The sequence below is a fragment of the Ranitomeya variabilis genome, chromosome 4 (assembly GCF_051348905.1).
Source record: "Ranitomeya variabilis isolate aRanVar5 chromosome 4, aRanVar5.hap1, whole genome shotgun sequence".
Classification (NCBI taxonomy): Eukaryota; Metazoa; Chordata; class Amphibia; order Anura; family Dendrobatidae; genus Ranitomeya; species Ranitomeya variabilis.
The window spans coordinates 174,816,571-174,842,534 of NC_135235.1; the positions used below are offsets into that span (position 1 = coordinate 174,816,571).

At 42.8% G+C, this 25,964-nt stretch overlaps 1 protein-coding gene across 7 annotated transcripts in view; it reads right to left on the reverse strand.

Moving 5' to 3' along the window:
- The window catches only part of ZMIZ1 (zinc finger MIZ-type containing 1), a 626,177-nt gene extending 600,595 nt beyond the window's left edge, over window positions 1-25,582 (reverse strand). For 5 of the 7 annotated variants that reach the window (XM_077259397.1, XM_077259402.1, XM_077259399.1 and 2 more), the window contains exon 1: window positions 25,266-25,479. The gene's annotated coding sequence lies outside the window, so the exon portion shown is untranslated. Of the gene's footprint in view, window positions 1-25,265 lie in introns of all 7 variants that reach the window. The other 2 variants (XM_077259396.1, XM_077259401.1) reach the window with 2 other exon arrangements.
- Window positions 25,583-25,964: the final 382 nt, after the last annotated feature.

The window sequence follows — 25,964 nt, forward strand, 5'->3', positions numbered from 1 at the left end:
TTTTAATGCAAAGTTGAATGTACGACATTAAAAATTAATAAATAATTACTTAATCCACTGGGGGCTGCCATTTTCATTTGGAGGTGTGTGTCTGAGCACGTCCTCCATATAGTATAATGCACTCCCTATAGGCCTCCATATAGTATAATGAATTCTCCATAGGCCTCCATACAGTATAATGCACATCCCATAGTCCTCCATATAGTGTAACGTACTCCACATAGTCCTCCATATAATATAGTGTGTGTGTGTGTGTGTGTGTGTGTGTGTGTGTGTGTGTGTGTGTGTGTGTGTGTGTGTGTGTGTGTGTGTGTGTGTGTGTATGGAGCACCATATAATTATGTCATCATGCTTTCTATCAATGTCTGCGTCAGTTAAGTCAGATTCGGAGGGGGACTGATGGGAGCAGGAGTGCCAGCAAATACAGTTGAACTTGCATTGACGGGCATGGGGCCCAGCTCTCGGGCTCCACAGAGGCCGTGTGGCAATGCAGGCAGATCATGTCCCCTCTGCCCCCTCCTGGTGGCTACGCTACTAGGTGTCACACATTACACCACTGGTTCCATAGAAGTGGATGGAGCGGAGTCACACATTACATACATTAGATACTGCATATCGAATCCCATCCTGTGTGATACACTCCGCTGAGATCACCATCTAATCCCATCATGTGATAAACTACACTTAGCCCTGTGTCTAATTCCAGCATGTTTCTCTAAGCGTATCTAAATGCGCATGTGATGCACTCCACGTATCTACCCCCACTTTATGATACAGCAAGCAGCACCAACTAACAGAATTGATGCTGCCGGACAGTAGTCCTCGGTGACCCTGTACTTGTTGGTATTTTTTGGGGGGGATGGCACCTTCCCTTTAAAATCATCAAGAGCAGTGTGTCAGGAAAATTATTAAACACAAAAAATACACTCACCGGCCACTTTATTAGGTACACCTGTCCAACTTCTTGTTAACACTTAATTTCTAATCAGCCAATCACATGGCGGCAACTCAGTGCATTTAGGCATGTAGACATGGTCAAGACAATCTCCTGCAGTTCAAACCGAGCATCAGTATGGGGAAGAAAGGTGATTTGAGTGCCTTTGAACGTGGCATGGTTGTTGGTGCCAGAAGGGCTGGTCTGAGTATTTCAGAAACTGCTGATCTACTGGGATTTTCACGCACAACCATCTCTAGGGTTTACAGAGAATGGTCCGAAAAAGAAAAAAAATCCAGTGAGCGGCAGTTCTGTGGGCGGAAATGCCTTGTTGATGCCAGAGGTCAGAGGAGAATGGGCAGACTGGTTCAAGCTGATAGAAAGGCAACAGTGACTCAAATCGCCACCCGTTACAACCAAGGTAGGCCTAAGAGCATCTCTGAACGCACAGTGCGTCGAACTTTGAGGCAGATGGGCTACAGCAGCAGAAGACCACACCGGGTACCACTCCTTTCAGCTAAGAACAGGAAACTGAGGCTACAATTTGTACAAGCTCATCGAAATTGGACAGTAGAAGATTGGAAAAACGTTGCTTGGTCTGATGAGTCTCGATTTCTGCTGCGACATTCGGATGGTAGGGTCAGAATTTGGCGTAAACAACATGAAAGCATGGATCCATCCTGCCTTGTATGGAGCATCTTTGGGATGTGCAGCCGACAAATCTGCGGCAACTGTGTGATGCCATCATGTCAATATGGACCAAAATCTCTGAGGAATGCTTCCAGCACCTTGTTGAACCTATGCCACGAAGAATTGAGGCAGTTCTGAAGGCAAAAGGGGGTCCAACCCGTTACTAGCATGGTGTACCTAATAAAGTGGCCGTGAGTGTATAAACACTGAGCATACTATGAATATTGGCATTTACCAGTATATTAACACCATTTCGACATCGAGCATAATAATATGCTGATGTCGGACACCCTCCCATTGATGAGGACTCCGGCACTGAGCCCACATCTCTTCCGGCATATGTCAGCGATCCTCCTGCAGCTTTTAACCCGTTAAATGCCAAATGCTGACAGCGGCATTTAACATGCGCTTCTGGCAAGAACGCCTGAAATCCGCCCATCACGTGATTGCGGGTCAACGATGGGTTGGCATAACAACCAGAGGTCTCCTGCAGATCTTTATGGTTGTCACTGCCGGATTGGTATGAGTGCCGCCCAATGGTTGGCGCTCATAGCAAGTGAGCATTTCTGCTACATACAGGCAATCTGATGATCGCCTCTATGCAGCAGAGCTGATCGGGTTATGGCACCTTCTAGTCTCCCACTGAAGCATGCCAAAAGTTTAAAAAAAAAAAAAAAAAAAAAAAAATTTAAATAAAAAAATATGTTTTTAAAAATTATAAAAAAAAATATATATATATATATATATATAAACGTTCAAATCACCCACCTTTCGCCCCATTCGAAATAAAAAAATAAAAGAAATTAAGTATACGCATATTTGGAATCACCAATCAATTAAAAAAAAAACATTAACCTAATCGCTAAACGGCGTAAGGAGAAAAAAAAAAAAGTCAAAACGCCAGAATTACGTTTTTTTGGGTTGCCACGACATTGAAATGCAATAATGGGCGATCAAAAGATATCGGCACCAATATGGTATGATTAAAAATGTCAGCACGGCACGCAAAAAATAAGCCCTAATCCAACCCGAGATTACGAAAAATGGAGACGTTACAGGTATCGGAAAATGGCGCTTTTTTTTTTTTATTAAACAAAGTTTGGATTTTTTTTTCACCACTTAGATAAACAAGAACCTAGACATGTTTGATGTCTATGAACTCGTAATGACCTGGAGAATCATAATGGCAGGTCAGTTTTAGCATTTAGTGAACATAGTAAAAAAGCAAAACCAAAAACAACTGTGGGATTGCACTTTCACTGCACTTGGAATTGTTTTCCAGTACACAATATGTTAAAACCAAAGGTGTTGTTTAAAAGTACAACTTGTCCCGCAAAAAATAAGCCCTCACATGGCCATACTGACGGAAAAGTAAAAAAAAAAAAAAAAAAAAGTTATGGCTCTGGGAAGAAGGGGAGCAAAAAACGAAAACGCAAAAACAAATACCTCTGGTCATAAAGGGGTTAAGAGGGCTATCCCAGAATTTATTTTCATATCAAAAGTACTGAAAGGCTGTTAGTCGCTGTTGAAAAGTGTCTTGAATAGGGGCAAAAAATGAGTGAATGCAACATCTTTTTTTTGCTTCCATATTCCATTGCTATTGGCTGCATTGTAGGAAGAGTGACGCCTATTTACCAGCATTCTCCTCTTTAGATGGCCACATTAGATGGTGCACATTGCCACATGCTTAGCCACCAGACAATACCGAACAATGCATGAAAAGGTCACTGGATTTTTTTATTTTATTTTTACAGCATGTACAGTAAATATAAAAATGTAATTAATGTTTTATGATTTATACAATGAATTTGATATTTAATGATCGGACAACCCATATCACAGAACTTGAATAAACATTCCACCTGGCCATTTAGTGACCATCAGTGCTCAAGACTAGGCAGACCTGAAATGACCTTTTCTCTTCCAACCTACAATCCTTTGTTCCTCTGCTTCAATACAAGATCATTAAAACCTTAGCATTTTTTGACTGGTAGGAGTGTAAACAAAGCCAGGGAAATGCAAACATGCATCTATTTAGTGATACATAACCAAATATATTTGTAATGTTTGACATGGTAACATAGTAACTTGTTGAGAGAGAAGATTTGTGGTCTATGGGTTTAGTTCTTGGCGCAGAAAGCACTTAGAACCATCCAATTATGCAATCCTACAATGAGACGTATTTAACCCTCATGCCTGAATTGTTACACAGTTGTTTCTTACCCAACCAGTACCACATAAAGATAACAAATCCGCTATGTCACAAAAACAATATACTATATAACTAAAGGCCCCGTCTCACTAAGCGATTTACCAACGATCACGACCAGCGATATGACCTGGCCGTGATCGTTGGTAAGTCGCTGTGTGGTCGCTGGGGAGCTGTCACACAGACAGCTCTCTCCAGCGACCAACGATCAGGGGAACGACTTCGGCATCGTTGAAACTGTCTTCAACGATGCCGAAGTCCCCCTGCAGCACCCGGGTAACCAGGGTAAACATCGGGTTACTAAGCGCAGGGCCGTGCTTAGTAACCCGATGTTTACCCTGGTTACCAAAAAAAACAAACAGTACATACTCGCCTTTCGGTGTCCAGGTCCCTTGCCGTCTGCTTCCTGCTCTGACTGACATCCGGCCGTACAGTGAGAGCACAGCACAGCAGTGACGTCACCGCTGTGCTCTCACTTCTCACTGTACGGCGGCACTCAGTGAGAGCAGGAAGCAGACGGCAAGGGACCTGGACACCGAAAGGCGAGTATGTACTGTTTGTTTTTTTTTGTAACCAGGGTAAACATCGGGTTACTAAGCGCGGCCCTGCGCTTAGTAACCCGATGTTTACCCTGGTTACCAGTGAAGACATCGGTGTCACACACACCGATTCAGCGATGTCAGCGGGGCCTCAACGACCAAAAAAAGGTCCAGGCCATTCCGACACGACCAGCGATCTCGCAGCAGGGGCCTGATCGCTGGTACGTGTCACACATAGCGAGATCGCTATGGAGGTCGCTGTTGCGTCACAAAACTTGTGACTCAGCAGCGATCTCGTTAGCGATCTCGCTATGTGAGACGGGGCCTTATTGCTACTATAGGTGTAGTCAGGGTGGCGCTTACAATTTGATTCAGTACACTTCATCCCTGAGCCAAGTTGTTTCATGGCATATTAAATACACTGGAAATATTTTTTTGTAAGCACTTGCTAAATTTAACGAGTCCAAATAAACAGAAACCTATATACAAGATTCAAGTTACTTTTGTACTACTTGGTCATCCTGTGAATATTACAAAAAAGTACAAAATGTCAGTACTCTTGTAAGGTCGGGATCACACATACGCGAGATACGGCCGAGTCTCGCAGGTGAAATCCCTCCTCTGGTGCCGGCACTCCGGAGCGGAGCGTGCAGCCGCACAGCAATATATGGAGCTGCACGCTCCGCTCTGGCCGTATCTCGCGTATGTGTGATCCCGGCCTTAGGCTGCGAATGTCTTTAAAGGCGGGTGCTAAAATGCAAAGCATGGTATGCCTTGTGGCATTAACAAAATCAATGAATTAGTAGGTTGACTTTTCTATTAACATTTAGGGTATGTTTTAACAGTCAGGAACCGGCAGCACATGTCCTCTCCGTCCAAAGCGCTGCCGGCTATTGAACGAAGGTGATTCCGCATGTGTTCACTGAACCAATACATTGGACAGTGATATTTATCTTGTGCAGACTGAGCATCTCGGCAAGATAAATTGACAGGCTGCGGTCTCGAAAGATGTGCTGCATGTCCATCTCCGCAGGGAAGCTGGAGGCGTCCCTGCACGCGTATGCTGTAACATCTGGCCGCTGCGGGTTTGACGCTGTATAAGTACACAGCATCCAAGCCGCAGCAATTACTGATCGTGGAAACATACTCTTACTGTATGTTTAACCAAGTTGCATATGTGTGTGCTGGTGGGGGAATGTTGAAGGGTGAAATAAGAGGCTTACAAAAACTTGAAGTTTTACCAAACATGAACCAAGTCTTCCCAGGCAAAGCAGCCAGCATTTTTCTCTGTATACTCTCAGTATAGAGTATGAGCGGCTTACCCACAGAAGCCTCCCAAAATAATGAGCATGTTACTTCTTTTAGGGTATGTGCACACATTGCAGATTTCCTACAAATCTGCAATGTTTTTTCCCACACAGAAATGCTGCAGATCCGCAAGTGATTTACAGTACAATGTAAATCAATGGCAAAAAAAAAATGCTGTGCTAACTGTGTGGAAAAATCTGCACGGAAAACGCAGCAGATTCAAAAAAGGACCACGTCAATTCTTTATGCAGATCTGCAGTGTTTCTGCACCCATTCCATAATAGAAATCTGCAGGGGTAAAAAAAAAAGGAAGAAATCTGCACAAAAATCTGCAACGTGTGCACATACGAAAAAAAGGCGCAGATTCTGACCTGTTTTTTCTGCCAAGAAATGCAGAATCTGCACAGAAAATCCAGTCAAATCTGCAACGTGTGCATATAGCCTTAACTGCTTAAAGACGCTACATGTGCACAGCACTGTCGTTCTGACATTGCTGTGCATTAACTTCATCTTATGGGGCACTTTTGCAGGTGCATTTCGGGTAGGAAAACACAGATAGGAAAGAAAAAAGTAAGAAAGTTTTACATGGCATGTATTACTATAGAAGAAAACACTTCTACAGTAATACATGTAGATCATAGGGTTTACGTAATCCAGGGACAGGGACAAGCTACTGTAACCTTACTGTATGTTCACTGAGTTTTTGTAGGAGTTTTTGAGGCAGAAAGTGAGTGGATGTTATAAAAATCCTCCTCAAAAACTTCCACTCCAAAAATTCAGTAAAAAGACTCGGTGTGCACATACCCATAGTAGACTAGAAATTTATAGTGAGTTGGTGGGAATCTGGGTTTCCAGAACCACATTATGAGCAGTAACAAAGAATACACTAGGATTCTAAACCCCTTAACCCTAGGACACATCTGCAAGCATGAAAAATAGTCACTCCCCATTGAACATCCAGGAAAACAACGGGGAAGACAGCGGTGACTAAATTGTAGAACTTTGGCTTTAGTGCGACAGACAAAGTGGGCTAAACAATGGAACGTGCCACAAGATGTTCATCGCAAGTATGGCAATATTCACTTAGAAAAAAAGGACTTTTCTTTCAGGTTACAATGCACAAACATAGTGGGAAAAGGCTATCAGCCACTTCTACGCCTCCAGTATTTCTATGTCACTTCACGAATCTTTCCACAAATTACTGACTAGATGGTATTACACACCCTCTAAACTTTCACACATAAACCAGGAAAATTCCCCCCTTTCCTGGAGAAATAGTGGTCTTCCTGGCAATTTACTACATATTTTTTGTAGTTGTCCATAGATTAAAAATCTATGGAAACAAGTTTCATTGGCTATAAATAAACTCCTCAATAGAAATTTGTTTTATTTCCCCGCAGATGGCACTTCTCTTTATTGGTTTAGAAGATACTGACCAAGAAGTTGCATTTACTTTAATTCATACCTTTTTAGTGGCAAAAAATTCTTTAGCATTCTACTGGCAAAAACAGATGTGCCAACATTTTCTGGCATTATGGATAAAATTGCTCTACATAGTTCTCTTGAACTAAGGGTACTGTCTCACAGTGGCACTTTTGTCGCTACGACGGCACGATCCGTGACGTTCCAGCGATATCCATACGATATCGCTGTGTCTGACACGCAGCGGCGATCAGGGACCCTGCTGAGAATCGTACGTCGTAGCAGATCGTTTGGAACTTTCTTTCGTCGCTGGATCTCCCGCTGTCATCGGTGTGTGTGACACCGATCCAGCGATGCGTTCGCTTGTAACCAGGGTAAACATCGGGTTACTAAGCGCAGGGCCACGCTTAGTAACCCAATGTTTACCCTGGTTACCATCGTAAATGTAAAAAAAAAAAACAACGTACATACTCACATTCCGGTGTCCGTCAGGTCCCTAGCCGTCTGCTTCCCGCACTGACCGACTGCCGGCCGGAAAGTAAAAGCAGAGCACAGCGGTGACGTCACCGCTGTGCTCTGCTTTCACTTTACGGCCGGTACTTTGGTTTGTTTTACATTTACGATGGTAACCAGGGTAAACATCGGGTTACTAAGCGCGGCCCTGCGCTTAGTAACCCGATGTTTACCCTGGTTATCCGGGGACTTCGGCATCGCTGGTCGCTGGAGAGCTGTCTGTGTGACAGCTCCCCAGCGACCACACAACGACTTACCAACGATCACGGCCAGGTCGTATCGCTGGTCGTGATCGTTGGTAAATCGTTTTGTGTAACGGTACCCTAAGATTTGCCATTAATAATAATTCCCTAGCAAATATTCTAGGAAATGGGAGCTTTGGAATTTGATGTTCCCCAAATCCTAGTCTTGCTTTCTATTAAGCCTTGGTTTCTGATTCACATGTTGCGGAAAGGTCACTTATAGGGTATGTGTCCACGTTCAGGTTTGCTTCAGGCTTTGGTCAGGATTTTATGCAAGTAAAATCCTGACCAAAACTGCACCTGAGGTCACTGGCAGGTCACCTGCGGTGTGCCTGCGTGTTTTGCTCATTGTAGCAACATGCTGCGTTTTGAAAAAAAACGCACCGCGCATGCGTTTTCGCGGCAAAAACGCATGCGTTTTTTAACGCATAGTGGAGTCGGGATTTCATGAAATCCCCTCCACTATGCTGTAACATCTGGACGCTGCGGAAAAACGCAGCGTCAAAAACGCAGCGTTTCCTGAACGTGGAAACATACCCATACTTTCCCTGGGTTTATTCACCATTTTATTTAAATGCAAATTTTTAGGTTTGGTCAAGACATATTTCATTCACATTAAACATTCTTTATATTTAAGGTATCTATACATGATATATATGTTACTTTGATTGTTTCTTTTTTTGACACACTATCTTTTGTACAGTTGTAGCCAAAAGTATTGACACCACTGCAATTCTGTCAGATAATACTCAGTTTCTTCCTGAAAATGATTGCAAACACAAATTCTGTGGTATTATTATCTTCATTTAATTTGTCTTAAATGAAAAAACACAAAAAGAATTGTTCTAAAGCTAAATTGGATACAATTCCACACCAAAAAGACAAAAGTATTGGCACTGTTCGAAAAATCATGTGATGCTTCTCTAATTTGTGTAATTAGCAGCACCTGTAACTTACCTGTGGCACCTAACAGGTGTTGGCAATAACTAAATCACACTTGCAGCCAGTTGACATGGATTAAAATTGACTCAACCTCTGTCCTGTGTCCTTGTGTGTACCACATTGAGCATGGAGAAAAGAAAGAAGACCAAAGATCTGTCTGAGGACTTGAGAAACCAAATTGTGAGGAAGCATGAGCAATCTCAAGGCTACAAGTCCATCTCCAAAGACCTGAATGTTCCTGTGTCTACCGTGCACACTGTCATCAAGAAGTTTAAAGCCCATGGCACTGTGGCTAACCTCCCTAGATGTGGACGGAAAAGAAAAATTGACAAGAGATTTCAACGCAAGATTGAGCGGATGTTGGATAAAGAACATCGACTAACATCCAAACAAGTTCAAGCTGCCCTGCAGTCCGAGGGTACAACAGTGTCAACCCGTACTATCCGTCGGCGACTGAATGAAAAGGGACTGTATGGTAGGAGACCCAGGAAGACCCCACTTCTTACCCCGAGACATAAAAAAGCCAGGCTGGAGTTTGCCAAAACTTACCTGAAAAAGCCTAAAACGTTTTGGAAGAATGTTCTCTGGTCAGATGAGACAAAAGTAGAGCTTTTTGGGCAAAGGCATCAACATAAGAGTTTACAGGAGAAAAAAAGAGGCATTCAAAGAAAAGAACACGGTCCCTACAGTCAAACATGGCGGAGGTTCCCTGATGTTTTGGGGTTGCTTTGCTGCCTCTGGCACTGGACTGCTTGACCGTATGCATGGCATTATGAAGTCTGAAGACTACCATCAAATTTTGCAGCATAATGTAGGGCCCAGTGTGAGAAAGCTGGGTCTCCCTCAGAGGTCATGGGTCTTCCAGCAGGACAATGACCCAAAACACACTTCAAAAAGCACTAGAAAATGGTTTGAGAGAAAGCACTGGAGACTTCTAAGGTGGCCAGCAATGAGTCCAGACCTGAATCCCATAGAACACCTGTGGAGAGATCTAAAAATGGCAGTTTGGAGAAGGCACCCTTCAAATATCAGGGTCCTGGAGCAGTTTGCCAAAGAAGAATGGTCTAACATTCCAGCAGAGCATTGTAAGAAACTCATTGATGGTTACCGGATGCGGTTGGTCGCAGTTATTTTGGCTAAAGGTTGTGCAACCAAGTATTATGCTGAGGGTGCCAATACTTTTGTCTGGCCCATTTTTGGAGTTTTGTGTGAAATGATCAATGTTTTGCTTTTTGCTTCATTCTCTTTTGTGTTTTTTCATTTAAGACAAATTAAATGAAGATAATAATACCTAAGAATTTGTGTTTGCAATCATTTTCAGGAAGAAACTGAGTATTATCTGACAGAATTGCAGGGGTGTCAATACTTTTGGCCACAACTGTATATTAACATTTGTGCTCTCGAAAATTATATTCCTTTTTTTCCCTTCCTTTCCCTCTCCAAGTTTCCCCTTTTCCTTGTTTACTCCTCCTCCCTCTATATACCCTTTATAAAAAGTTTTAAATAAAAATACTTGAAATACAATGCACAAACATAAACGAAGGCAGCTTTAAAATAAGCCTGTCTTAGAAACCAAGCGGACCTCAATGAGCAACATAAAGGGAACCTGTCGCACTGTACATGCAGTCTGAACTGTGAACAGAATGGTTCAGAGAAGGACAAGCTGAGCAGAATCATATACGTTTGTTGGTAAAAAAAAAAAATCAGTGTAAGGGCTCGCTCACACGTCTATGGGTGAGTGTGAAACATCGCACGAGTGCAGTGCAAATCCCGCGGACACCAGCAATGGAGGAGATGGAGAAATTTATCTCGGTCTCTTCAGCAGCTGTGCTGTGATTCTCTCATGTGAGAGACTCGGAGCACTGAGCACTGACACTTGACTTCCGCTCGCAGCAGAGCTGGAGCCGAAGGTCATTAGCATATCGTATCCAATGTTCTCACATCGGATGCCATACGCTAGTGTGACTCCAGCCTAATTTGTATGTTATTCATTGATATCCCTGGTGTTTGTATGTGTATGAGTCCAGAGGGGGGGGTCTTACCTGTGATTGACAGCTATCTGTTGCACAGTCATACAGGGAAGACTGTCAATCACTGATTAGGATTCTCTGGAATTATATGCATAAACACAAATGGATTTCAATGAATAAAATACAAGACTTACTCAAACTTTTCTTACAAGAATGTACATCATTCTGATCAGTTGCTTCTTCTCTAATAACATACTTACTGTCTGTAGATCACATAACATTTTCAACATGACAGGTTCTCTTTAATGCATTTTCATGGAACCTTGTGTGGCTTAAGGATGTATCTTCTATAACTTGTATTACTGCTCACCACACCAGTATATTTCGGAATATGAATGAACAATATGATCAAGAAGCAGTCAGATTCTTGCAGAACAGCCAAAGGTACATGCGTAGGAAAATATTCCATGTCTTATTGAGTGTAGCGAGAGAGTTCCCACTGCAATTTGGTAAGTTTATGGTAAAGGTGGTTTATGTTTTCATAGTCAGCAACCAGATTAATTTTGAGCATGATATTTTGGGAATTATTCCCGCCTCATTATAAGCTCACATATTATTGTATTTCATGCGTTTTATCACGTAATATTCCAATCAGCAGGGAAGTAATCTCCTTCGCTTTTGCTCATTATTTGTCAGAAGACATACCATAATATACGACAATTTTTTGTTCCAGATAAAGGGGTCGTGTAGATGTGATACATCGTAGTAAAATATACCCCTTTTTTTTTTTTTTAAACTACTACTTTCAATTGGACTGTTTCTGATCAGCAGCACAGGAGTGTATACTGCTCCCATCCCAACCACCTTGCGACTTCCATAAGCTTCTACCATAATACATGAAACACTCATAGGGCATCTTTCCGGAATGTAAAGAGATCATACTATAGAGCTGAACATCTCCAAAAATAGAACTTCTAGTGTGGAGAAATCTTTCAATAAACTATTAAAGTGTAATGTCATTTTGGAGAAAAGTGATCTATTTGCACAACAAACAGTATTTCCTTAAGTCAGTACTTCCTTATGTCTCTGTAAGAGGATGGCAGTCTTGCAATAGAGATTTTCTCTTAAACCATAACCAATTTAAAGGGAATTTCCAGGTGCAAACAAACAAACAAGCATGCAAGCAAAAATACACTATATGATTCTTCTGCCCCTCTAATGTGTCTGGCACACCTCCTTAGGCTAGGTTCACATTGCGTTAGTGGGTGATCGCTAACGGACAGCGTTGCACGGCGAAAATGTCGCAATTAACGCCGTGCAACGGGTCCATTAGCGCACCCATTGACAGCAATGTTGTTTCAGCCTGAAGCGCATTGCTAGCGCGTGCCTTTTTTGGCTCGCGCTAGCGATGTGCCGTTCTTTTGCGGCTTGCAGCGTCCGCGGCGCGCCCGAGGTCCGTTCCCCGCTCTCGCAGATTGGGGATCTTCGAGAGCGGGGACGTTAGCGCGACCCCTAAACGCGGCCCCTACAAATACATTGCGTTAGGGCAATCCGCTAGCGCTAAACGGATTGCCCTAACGCAATGTGAACCTAGCCTTAGATCTTCTTTAGCCTCCTGAAGATATGGTATGGTCTGTTACTGTTTACAGCCTAAACTTCCTGCCAGCTGTCCCCCTCTGCCTGTAGGCTACATTCTGCAAAAGGCAGTGTAATCTGGCTTGTCTGCCATAGCTGTATCTGTCCACAGCTCACACACTTCTACTTTCAGTGTCCACCCACAAAGCACTATCCTGAGACTTTGACATGGTCTCAAGATGGATAAATTGCTGCCTGCATAGTTTTGCCTTCCTTTCTTTTACTTTTACTTTTCTTTTACTTTTAGTTCACATAGTCCAAAGACTGTTCTGTAGTCAATATTACAGGAAATGACATTGGTTTTTACACAGGCTCAGTGTACTAAAAGGGAGCAAGGAGTCATATAATGTAATAATTTATAATAATGTAACATACCTCTCTGGCACACCTCTGCGCGCTCCCTACTCTCCCTCTGTGCACACATCCCCAGCCACTAACAAAGTGCAGAGGATCACTGGCCACATCCCCCATTACATCATAGGTCAGAGATGCTGTTGAATCCTCATATCCTGAATATACTCTAAAGCTCCCTGTATATATTAAATAGCTGCCAGCCAGCAGCTATCTCGGCTGACTCTCCCACACACACACAAGCACTCACTCTTGCGTTCTGTATGAGAGAGCTGCTGCCAGATGTCTCTGGAGTCTGCTTATCCCTTTGTGAACAAAAGGGCTGGCAGTCTAAAATAGTTACATGACACTATTATATTTACGATATACTAGATGGTGGCCCGATTCTAACGCATCAGGTATTCTAGAATATGTATGTAGTTTATTTATGAAGATTCAAGAATAATGCAATGAACACACAGGATTTTCTGAGTAAAATATAGACATTATCATTAAATTTTATTGCTCATAGAACTTAATACAACTGAACGAAATTATTAAACAGATCATCAAAATATATAAACCATTACATGAATATCTAACTCTATTTAAATAAATCATCGGACGAAAGAAGTACATCGACACTGTAATATAGTTGTTAACAATATCAACCCAAAATATTTTTGTACACCACGTTGACTGACTGAACTTGTTCGGTAAACGTGACTGAACTACGTGGCACTGTGACTGACAGAACTTGTTCAGTAAATGTGACTGAACTACGTGGCACTGTGACTGACAGAACTTGTTCACTAAACGTGAGTGAACTATGTGGCGACCAATCAGCGAATCGGGATTTCCGGTACAGACAAAGACAGAATTAGACGATTATATAGTAGATCGATTGTATTGGCTATATTAGTGCAATATGTAAGTTTTGTCTTATTAGTCCCCTATACACACTAAACAGTAGACCAAACTCATTCACATAGTCAGGTTTGGCTGGCGCTAACAAAGTGTATGGGGCCACCAGCGGCTGCTATAGGCATATGATGATTGATTAAATCAGCCATCATCTGCTGGGAAAGATGCGGGCTCAGTGAGAGAGCCCCAACAAAGTCAGGGACAGGACCTTTGACGTACATGTACGTCAAATGTCATGAAGGGGTTAAAAGTTATAAACATTCAAAGAATGAAAATTGCTTTTTTTACTTTTGTCAAATTTCTGATATTCTCATAAACATATTGCCTTTCAAAACTATTTGGACTCCAAGCAATATGTTTAACATAAGCTGCTAGTTCTTTATGGAATTGGTTCTTTGTGAATCAGAGCGATTGAAGAAAGGCAGACAAAATGCACTGAAACTACTTTTTAGTTAAGAATACTCTATATAACCTCATTGTAAGGATACACTCACACTGGCTAATAGCCATCGTATAACTATGACGAGTACTATCCGATGTTTCAATGTTATAGTATAGAGCTGTGCCGACTGGCGTCTTTTGTCTCATGCAGAGTCGGCATGAGGAATAATAAAAAAAAAAATGCTACATGTTGTGATTGGCAGTGTATATCGGACAGTGCACATCCATATACAGTAAAGGTACCTTCACACGAAACGACATCGCTAGCGATCCGTGACGTTGCAGCGTCCTGGCTAGCGATATCGTTTCGTTTGACACGCAGCAGCGATCAGGATCCTGCTGTGATGTCGCTGGTCGCTGAATAAAGTCCAGAACTTTATTTGGTCGTCCGATCGCTGTGTATCGTTGTGTTTGAAAGCAAAAGCAACGATACCAGCGATGTTTTACACTGGTAACCAGGGTAGACATCGGGTTACCAAGCGCAGGGCCTGCTTCCTGACACTGACTGAGCGCCGGCCCTAAAGTGAAAGTGAAAGCACAGTGGTGACGTCACCGCTCTGCTGTTAGGGCCGGAGCTCAGTCAGTGTCAGGAAGCAGACGCTGGGGGACGCGCAGGTGAGCATGTACTGTTTGTTTTTTTTACTTTTACGCTGGTAACCAGGGTAAACATCGGGTTACTAAGCGCGGCCCTGCGCTTAGCAACCCGATGTTTACCCTGGTTACCCGGGGACCTCGGCATCGTTGGTCGCTGGAGAGCGGTCTGTGTGACAGCTCTCCAGCGATCAAACAGCGACGCTGCAGCGATCGGCATCGTTGTCGCTATCGCTGCAGCGTCGCTTCGTGTGAAGGTACCTTAAGTCTAACCTTTCCCACTGCAGTACTTTACGCTGCCCTCAACAGGGCAGATAAAGTACGCCTGTGCAGGAGCCGCGGCAGGAAGCAAATAAGAGGACGTCATCGCATGAAGATGGGAGGCGCTGGACCCGGACCTGCGATGCCCATCCAACCGGACCGCACCGGACCGCCCCTGGGTGAGTATAATCTAACTTGCTTTTCTTATCTTTCAGGTTACATCTAGGGCTTTTCTACAGCATTACAGAATGCTGTAGATAAGCCCCTGATGCCGGTGGCCAAGGTGAGGTTACAGATTTCCTTTAAGTTTTCCATCTTCTCCGCAGCCGTGAACCAATTCTTGCAAGAGAGAGAATGGGATAACAGTAATGGAGTTAAATTAGCTACTGACCCTCGGCTCCTGCTCCGCTGCGAGCATGATCTGAGTGTCAGTGCTCTGTGCTCCGAGCCTCTCGCTTTTCCTTCCTTTCTTTTTCCTCCATATATGTTAGATAGCTGTGGCCGAACAAACCTTTGGCCAACAACTCTCTTTCCTGACTTCCCCATACACAGAACACTTGTCTTAGCAGAGCGTCACTGTGTCATCTATGCGAGCTGCTGACACTCCTCCGGCAGTGGTTTATCCTCTGTAGAAGAAAAGTACTAGAAATTCAACAGGCCATATCCTTCTCATAGAATGTTGAGAGAACCTGCATACACACAACTATTGGCGAGTCTGTGTTTGGGGGTCCTTTAGATAATCAGTGGTTGAGGTTCAGACTGATGACAATTTCTCTTCACACAAACAAGCTTATTTGACTGACAGGAATATAAATGAGAAAACAAGGCAAATAGCTGCTGGCTAAACAGTCATAGTATGTTTATGGCCAGCCTATAGGGCCCCATACACAGTAAATAGCTGTTGGTTGAAAGATGGTTCAGCTCAATCTGTGGAGGAAGAGTTGGGAGCCCCGTCCACATTAGCATGTAAGCTTAGGGTACTGTCACACAGTGGCACTTTGATCGCTACGACAGCACGATCCGTGACGTTCCAGCGATATCCATACGATATCGCTGTGTCTGACACGCAGCAACGATCAGGGACCCTGCTGAGAATCGTACGTCGTAGCAGATCGTTTGGAACTTTATTTCGTCGCTGGATCTCCCGCTGTCATCGCTGGATCGTTGTGTGTGACAGCGATCCAGCGATGCGTTCGCTTGTAACCAGGGTAAACATCAGGTTACTAAGCGCAGGGCCGCACTTAGTAACCCAATGTTTACCCTGGTTACCAGCGTAAAAGTAAAAAAAAAAAATCGTACATACTCACATTCCGGTGTCCTTCAGGTCCCTTGCCGTCTGCTTCCCGCTCTGACTGACTGCCGGCCGGAAAGTAAGCAGAGCACAGCGGTGACGTCACCGCTGTGATCTGCCTTCACTTTACGGCAGCACTCAGTCAGAGCGGGAAGCAGACGGCAAGGGACCTGAAGGACACCGGAATGTGAGTATGTACGGTTTTTTTTTTTTTACTTTTACGCTGGTAACCAGGGTAAACATCGGGTTACTAAACGCGGCCCTGTGCTTAGTAACCCGATGTTTACCCTGGTTACCCGGGACCTCGGCATCGTTGGTCGCTGGAGAGCGGTCTGTGTGACAGCTCTCCAGCGACCACACAACGACTTTCCAACGATCACGGCCAGGTCGTATCGCTGGTCGTGATCGTTGGAAAGTTGCAGAGTGTGACAGTACCCTTAGACTGCTGGTGGCAGTGGGCTCAGCCTAAATTCTAATGCAATCCAAACCTGGCCAATGTTTGTTTGAGGTGTATGGGGGCCTGAAGTCTCTGCCGAGACAGAGTTGGCTGATAACGGGGTACAGTAGGCTACAGTCACTTACACGTCAAGTGTAAAGTTTTATAAACTGTAGACAAATTGTATAATTAGCTTCACTTGAAATTGTGTTTCTCCTTGAAATAATGTTAGCCAGCAGCTCTGCTTCTTTTACTGCAGCCTAACCATGAATGAGTTACCTTATCCTTAAACATTAACCAGAACCTATTGTGCAGCAGGAAGATAACACACAGGAGCAAAACACACATAAAAGGAGCAAGCAGTGCACCAAGAAGAGAAAACCTGCAGGTAGAACACAAATCCATGAGCAAGCCTACTGTGCAAACGGAATAAATTCCACAGGGCAGAAACATCCTGGCTGGCCATGAGTTAACTTTCACATTGCAACCTTGCTTTCTTAAGAGAAGAAAAAAAAAAAGAAGAAAAAAAAAAAAAGATATTATATATATATATATATATATATATATATATATATATATATATATATATATATACATACATACATATATATACACACACACGTATGGAAGCGCTCCAATGGAGATATCCATTACATATATACAGTAGCTGCCACAAGGCACACATACAAACTTTACATTCAGTATTAGGGATGAGTGACTCATTTTCACATTGGTGGAAGTCAGAGATGTCAATCAATATTTTTGGGCATAGTAAGTTGTTTAAAGAGGAACCCAGAAGTCATCACCGAAAAGCAGTCTTTTATTTACAATGTTCTGAAATGACCTTAACACTACATGCTTAATAAAAGATATATAAAACCACAATAATTACCAATGCACAGCTGGACAGTAAAGATCTGACTGCTGCAGCGCAGACACAAGTGCTTTAGCTGCTTCTTTTTGCCATGTTAGTGGAAGAGGCCACACAGTTTCTCCTCGCAGATGGATGTAAAGGTCACAAATGTGATTCTGCTTCCCGTCAGGAAACAGAACAATGCATAAGGCAGCATCTCACCCCTCCCCCAGTAGGGACATGTCCCCAGCTCAGAATAGGAAGCACATAAGTTATTCTTGATATAACCTATCAGGCAATCAAAACAGGACCAGCAGGAATAATTATATCAAATTACCTCAGAAATACTTTGGACGTGTAATTTTTCATCTGGATGGCCAGTGTAACAGTGTGAACAATATACACTAATCATACACATGAAACCAGTCCTGGTTTGCTTCCTGAAATAAATGTAGCCAATTCTCCATAATGGACCACTCCCGTCAGAAACAGACAAAATGTATGTTATGCAGGGGGTGCAGGTGACTGCCCAAAGAGCTCTGCATGAATTCCACATGTGTGTTGTAGGCCTCAGATAAGTCACACCTCGCTCCTTTTATTATTATTAATCTAGCAAGCAAAAGGCAACATTATTTGCATGACACTGCCTGTCCTGCAGAACCCTCTCCAAAGAAAAGAAGCAGAAAGAGACCCCCAGACTCAACTACACAACAGACAGCTGCTTACAGGGTCAGATTTCAGAGATTTCCCCAGGGGAGAAACACCGCAGGCTTAGGGGGAGGAGGAGTAGGGTTTACAGACCTGCCACTTCTTAGAACAAGATGACCACTGAACCTCCCAAAACAAATCCCGTCTTGGCTTGTAATACATAGTAAACCATGTTTATGAAGCGGTGGCATGTCATACAGAATTTTGCACTTTATGGGTATATTCACATGCAGCAGATTTGTTTAAATTAATGCAACTGAAAACTAGTCCTATTTAACTAGTTATTCTACCAACAAAAACATTTCTCCAAGATTCATTCAAATGAGACTGAAATTTCTGTAAGAATTCTGCCATATGAGAAATCCCCCTTAGTCCTCATTGTGATGGCAGGAACGTTTACATTTTAGCATCTGTATAATGGCTGCAAGTAGTGTTGTGATATAACCTGCAGCTTGGAGAACATTTTGCAGCAGATTTTCATAGCATGATTTTTGCCATGCAGATCCCTGCAGCTTAGTCCCTAGCATGTCAACTCTACCAGATCCAAATCTGCAACAAATCCATAATTTAATAATCAAATCTCCAGTTTACTTAATGTTGTAGATTTCTCTGGCAATTGCCTGTGGTTCTGAAGCAAAATTTACAAGTGCGGATTAAATTTCTTGTTTACATTTTCTGCAGGAAGAGCCACAGAGGTAAAATCTGCATAGTTACCTATGTTCCTGTGACGATGCTTAGAAAAAATCAACAGCAAATTAGAAGTGTGTAGATTTATGTTTAGATTTCCATTTTGTTGCTTCCTCTGAATTAGTTTTTTTCAAAACCTATTCAAATTCCAGGAGCCAGGTAGCAATCTACCTAGCAGACTGACTGGAGAAGGTTCCAGAGGTACGATCACAGGGATCAGACACATCACTGATCCAGAGAAACGGTGATTCTAGGAACTTTCCATTGACTTACAAAAAAGATCAAGAAAAAAAGGAAAGATTGACAGCACTCACTCATTGGGGCGCCCGGTCCATCTCCAGGGAACCTTACTGGATTATCCAAATAGTCCAAAAATCAATAAAGGATCAGCGCTCCATCCAGGTATAATAATCCAAAAAGCAACTTTAGGGCTTGTTCACACTTTGCGGATTTTGGTGCGGATTTTTCTGCAGCGGATTTGGAAAAACCGCAGTGCAAAACCGCTGCGGTTTTCACTGCGGATTTTCCTGCGGTTTCTTCTGCGGATTTTCAACAGCACTTTCCTATTGGTGCATGTTGAAAACCGCTGCGGAATCCGCAGAAAGAAGTGACATGCTCCTTTTTTTCCGCAGCAATTCCACGCGTTTTTTCCCGGGATTTTCCGCAATGTGGGCACAGCGGTTTTTGTTTTCCATAGGGTAACATTGTACTGTACCCTGCGTCAAAACCGCTGCGGATCCGCAGCAAAAACCGCAAAGTGTGAACATAGCCTTATTCAGCCATGTCACAGCAAGGTTTCGACCATAAGGTCTTTATCAAGCATAACACACAATGTAAGGGGTCAGCTTTAAATAGCGTGGATGCCACACAGTGCACCAATCGCCATCAAGCCACCTCCCACTGCCAAATACATCACATTAAAAATACAATAATAGACATCTAATACATAGACAGTAAAAATCCACCACCGCAGATATAATCACCATATACACAATCTTGAAAATATGCACATATTCGATTTTGAGCCGGTTGTTTACAATAGGGATATGATGATGTCGGTTAAGTATGACACGCGGCATTCTATTGGTAAGGCTGCGAATCCCTGGTTGTAATGTGACCATCGATAGGTATCAGGTACATTTAGGCGCCGTTTTGATAGTAAACCCATTGGTTCAATCGTATTTGTATATGGTCTTCCTAGGATTGGGTGACTATCCACGTGGTAAAGGGGGATGCATTATGCTGATAGGCTAGAGGGATTGTAAACAACCAGCAACACCACTGAAGAAATGATAGCACAGGCTTCCAGTATCCGTTGTTTCAGATGCTGCACATCTCGTATCTTCACAGCATAGACAATTGCCTTCAGATGACCCCAGCATCTGAAACAACAGATACTGGAAGCCTGTGCTGGCATTTCTTCTCTGGTGTTGCTATCAGTGTGTCAAGAGTGGGAGAAGAGGATTGCATTGACAATCCAATACAATGGGCAGCAATTTGAAGACAGTTTATAACTGGTCATCAACTTGTACATAACTCATGAAAGAATAAAGTTATGTTAAAACCAAGCACACCATTGTATTTTTTTGTGAAATTCTCAATACGTTTGATGTGTCACATGACCCTCTTCCCATTGGAAAAAATAAAGGTGGATCCAAAATGGCCAACTTCAAAATGGCCGCCATGGTCACCACCCATCTTGAAAAGTTTTCCCCCTCCCATATACTAATGTGCCACAAACAGGAAGTTGATATCACCAACCATTCCCATTTTACTTAGGTGTATCCATATAAATGACCCACCCTGTAGTTCCACCAGCTTAAAGGAACCAGTTGAATATGGACTCTAACAGGCAATGTTTCTTGGGAAATAATATGCAAATTAGCTGTTGCAGAAAAGAAAGAGGTAAAATATTGGTCCATTGAGAAGTGATAATCATTATCATCAGAAAATGATTACGTAGAAACACTTGTTCTCAAGTATTAGCTAGTCTATACAGGCAGAAAATCACCTGACGAAACAAGAATTTTGCTCTTCTTTGGGTGCAATGATTTTTAGGCTATGTGCACACGCTGGGGATTAGCCTTAGGAATTTCTGGTGCGGATTCTGGATCTCCTGGCAGAAAACGCAGCTGCGAATTTGTCGCGTTTTTTGTGCGGATCCGCAGCGTTTTTTGTGTGGTTTTTTTGCAGATTTCTATAATGGAATGGGTACAAAACCGCTGCAGATCCGCAAAAAAGAAGTGACATGCCACTTCTTTTAAACCGCAGCGTTTCCGCAGCGGATTTTCCGCATTGTGTGCACAGCTTTTTTTTTCTCATTTATTTACATTGTATTGTAAATTAATTGCGGATCTGCAGCTTTTCTGCACCGCAAAAAACGCTGCGGATCCGCAGAGAATCCGCAACGTGTGCACATAGCCTTAAACCTGCTTGAAAACTGACCTTATTAGTAGCATATTATGCCAAAAACTGGTGATGTGCTGGCGATAACACACTATGAGCAAGGAACGTATGCTCACAGAATGTTCATAGCCAGCATAAACCACCAACCAGCTCATTTAAAATGAAAGCCATATCTTGCAACTACCTTTCCTAGGTTTTATTTGCAAGAAAAAAAAATGTCTTCTGCGATAGAGCTAATTTGAATACACCGTTCTCATCAATGGTCCATTCACGACAGGCTTATCAGCCAATATGATAGATTGTCTGTTGCCAATATCCACTGTGGCTAATACTGAGAAGCCTAACCGAGGTACCCTTCTAAATATTTGCCATTTTCTTTGAGAGTTGATTTTTTTTTCCAACCAGACAGCCTCCTTAACAAATCAAGATTATATGAATTTATCAATGAAACACATTTCATGACAGTGGTACAAAAGAAAGCCAACATTGTTTACTCAGAATGTATGCAATGAGGAAATTGCAGACGCTTACACCTTGTACTAGCAAATGCCTTTTCTAGACAAATATTTTTGAACTTATGAAACAGTTTAGTTATAAAAATAGATGTAGCTAGGAAGGAGACAGCAATTCATAAAATGCTTCTCTATATTCCTGACTACAATGTAAACAAGTTAACAGGCTTATTTACTTGTTCACAGCATATTAAAACAGGGGAACACATTGCTAGACTCAGTAATCCCCCCCATTTAGCCTCCAAGTCACACGTGCTCTGCTGCAGACCTTGCTGCTCAATGTGCCTTTTGTCTGGAGGCTGGTGTTTCAACATCCTAGTCTTGAACACAAGAAAAAAAAGGGGGTCAGCACAAGTCTTCTGTCATTCATAAACCTGAATCAGTGCTCAGTGAACACCAGTCTCTCCTCCCCCTTCTCCACAGAAGATTGATGCCACAATATAACAAAAACACCCCAGCCTCCAAGAAGGCACAGCACCAAAACCTGTCTGCCAACCCTGAGCGGGGTAAGAAAAGACTGAGACGCCACACTCAGTCCTCAGGCTCCTAATTTAGTGTCCTAGAAGCCAAAAACTGTGTGCACAGCTAAAACAACTGATAAATGGTCGTCTCAAATGAAAATATTAAAATGACCAAAATAAATTGTTTTGGTAAAAGACTTTAGCAGTATATCTTAAAGGCTGCATTTAGCAAAACTATCAAAATGTTGTAGCACTTTTAGCATATGAAATGTTTACTTGTTCCCTTTCTGTGATCCAACATCATGCTGTATGATTGTCTCTGACCATTGATGTTTATGGTTATCTAGCACACTTGCTACATAGAAACTTTTTAATAGTCAGTTTCCTATGGGCATATTTTGGTCATTATTTTGTATTATTTTTTAACAGTGTAAAAAAAAAGTGAGTAAAACCAAACAGCAAATCTTTCCATTGCACTTTATGTGTGTTAAGGTTTCTAATTCTGGCCAAGTCTCTGTTCACATCTGTAACGTAGTTTGCATTTATGAAACAAACCTTGATGCAGTCCTAGAAGCAGCATACATTATAATAATTGTATTTTTATAGCGCAAACATATTCTGCAGCACGCTACAATTAAGCTTAGACATGTACAAACAATAAAGACATCACAAGGTAACCTATACCGTAGTTCAACAGTCACAAATTCACAATCTGTAAACCCTATTGGCTTAAAATATAATCCGGAATTTTGACAGGAAGAGTGCACTGTGCTTCTGGCTTACAAATATTGATGCAAAATACTGATAAAGACATGCCTCCATGAAAATGGTCTTCATTACTTACACTTTGGGGAAAAATGTTGTGTGAACTTTTACATATAAACAATACAGGGATCCATCTAAACTTTCTCCTTTGACAAAAGATTCCACTAAAGCAGATGATATCTCAGTCTTCCACATATGTAAAATAAACGCGTGCCCTCCCTGAAAAACCATATATTCAAGACATTTCTTTTTGTAGTCTCACGTGAATTTTGCTGTCAGTACACCTTCCAAAAATCCAAGCTGTAAATTCTGGCCTGAATGGCAAGGCATGAATTCCAAAGTCAACATCCATAGAATTAAAGTAAAAACAGCACGGGGAAACAGAAGGCACAAGCAAGCTTATAGACAAGGTATAAAGCACAACTGTATCATCATAAACACCTTTAGCTTCTGAAGGGCCCTATAGGACCAGACAATGGTCAATGGACATTTTCTATCACACCAGTTGAGTAGATACCATTTAAAATAAAAGAGAGAAAAAAAAAATACACAACACAACCCACATACTTGGTTATTTTTCTTCACCACTCTCATACCATCTCTTTGGAAACCTCTGAAAGAGCATTTGTTCAGGCTGCCAAGTTAAATCCTCCTTTCTCATGTCAAGGCTTTGAAAAAGCAGTCAGAACACCAGCTACACTGAGATCTACCGGAGTAAAAGGGGAAAAGCAATTCCTTTGGCACCATAGAACCATTAAGCCTTTTGCAGATTATGAACTGAAGCACAAGAATATCCTCTCTGCTCAACCAGACAGTAATGCAGTCTCATGGTGGTACTGTACATCATACCCACAGCTCTGCAGGCGAGCAAGATGTGAGTGTATTAGGCAAAGGTTATCCCCAAGCAGGGTGTTTCTACATACTTCACTGACCAGATTGCATGACACAAAGATATATTATTGATAAATATTGTTTTTTTAAAAAAGCATAACACTAATAATGATAAATAAAACAACATTAAACAAATGCTCTTTTGCCTTTCTTACAGTAAATTACCAGAATAAAATAATTTTGTAATCCAAAAGTCTCTAATAAGGGAAAGAAATGCAAATTGCTCTGCAGTCAGGTCTTAATCCACAGACACACTACCAGTATCCTGACCCTACACATAGTGGCCCTACACAGTGACCATATAAATGGGACATGGAAAATCTGTGTATTGGACTGGTTGGAGGGAGAATGAATGGAACATGTTGGTGACTGGTTTCCCAGGGCACACACAGGGTTAATCACATTCGGGCAATGACTGCACACATTAGAGGAGCATTTTCAGAAAATACACCAGCTTTGGTATAAGAAAAGTTAGAAAGCCCAGGCCAAGGGGAAGGGGGATTTTCTTCTACTGAACTTTTAAATCTATTCACAACATAAAAGTTTGGATGAAACTTTTTTTCCAGGCTTTTGCTCCCCTGGGAGTAGACAATATACACATTTTAGGTCTGAAGGGGGGGTCAGTACACATTCCTTAAGTGTTTTAAAAGGAGCATTTGTAGAGGCAGCTAAATCACACACTGATAGCCCTGGGAAGGGGGAGGGATTCCTAAGAAAGCAGAGTTCCTTTTCAAATCCCTTTCCACCACCTCTTGTGCTGGTTTACTGGGACATCAGAACATCCAAGCATTGCACAGGGCTGAGCCGCTTCCATTCTGCACCTGAGCAGCACAGCCATACAGACACCATTAATATTAATGACCAGCACGCACGATGGCCACCATTGCACTAATGCACACCAAGCAGCAGGAGAATCCACGGCCAGTGGTGTCAGAGCCAGCTGCACTACTGGCACCAATGTGGCCACCAGCACAGCATAGGTTAATCACTTACACCACGCACAGGAGATGCTTGCCCACCAAGCTAACAATCAATTGTGCCAGGCATCACAACAAAAGGAAAGCAAGCTCATTCCATACATGGCCAGGATGCCAAGGGCAACTTTCTCCATGGCAGCACAATGCCCACAGACCCGCTGACCTTACACAGGCTGCTGGCAGAAATGCTTGGCATGCCCACTGCCACGGCCAGCCTGCAGGGCACATACACAGCGTGTCCGTCCTTCCACAGGATCCCCAAGATCCTTCCATGATCCATTGTTTGGGAGAACCTCTCATGGAGGTGTGAGGAGAGAGGAAACTTACCAGCTTAAGGCAGGAGAGCGGGCAGCCTGGCAGCCCCGACAGCACATGCACAATATCCTCGGGGTTGTTGGGCACCTCTCAGCCTGGCACTGCACTTCCTCCCCCTATTCCTGCAGCTTTCCGTCCTTTTCTTGCCCACAGACAGTAAAAGAGCTCAGTGTTAGTGGGTGAGTAAGTGAATCAACTAGCAGGGAGCACAGTAAGTTGAAGTGTCAAATTACATAGCCTATTCTATTACCATGCCTGCCGGTGGGCGGGAAAACCCGGGCTGTGCGGCTGCTCCGACACTGGAGCTGGAGCAGGACGCACGACATGACGGGAGCTGGACTCTGCTGCCTGTGCTATAGCAGGTGGATGGCGGACACTGCAGTCACCTCATCTACAGGAGCTACACGGGGTGCAGAGAGCTCATATACAGCAATCACCTCATAGTCAGGAGGTACACGGGGTGCAGAGAGCTCATATACAGCAGTCACCTCATATACAAGATCTACACGGGGTGCAGAGAGCTCATATACAGCAATCACCTCATATACAAGATCTACACGGGGTGCAGAGAGCTCATATACAGCAATCACCTCATATACAAGATCTACACGGGGTGCAGAGAGCTCATATACAGCAATCACCTCATATACAGGATCTACACGGGGTGCAGAGAGCTCATATACAGCAATCACCTCATATTCAGGAGCTACA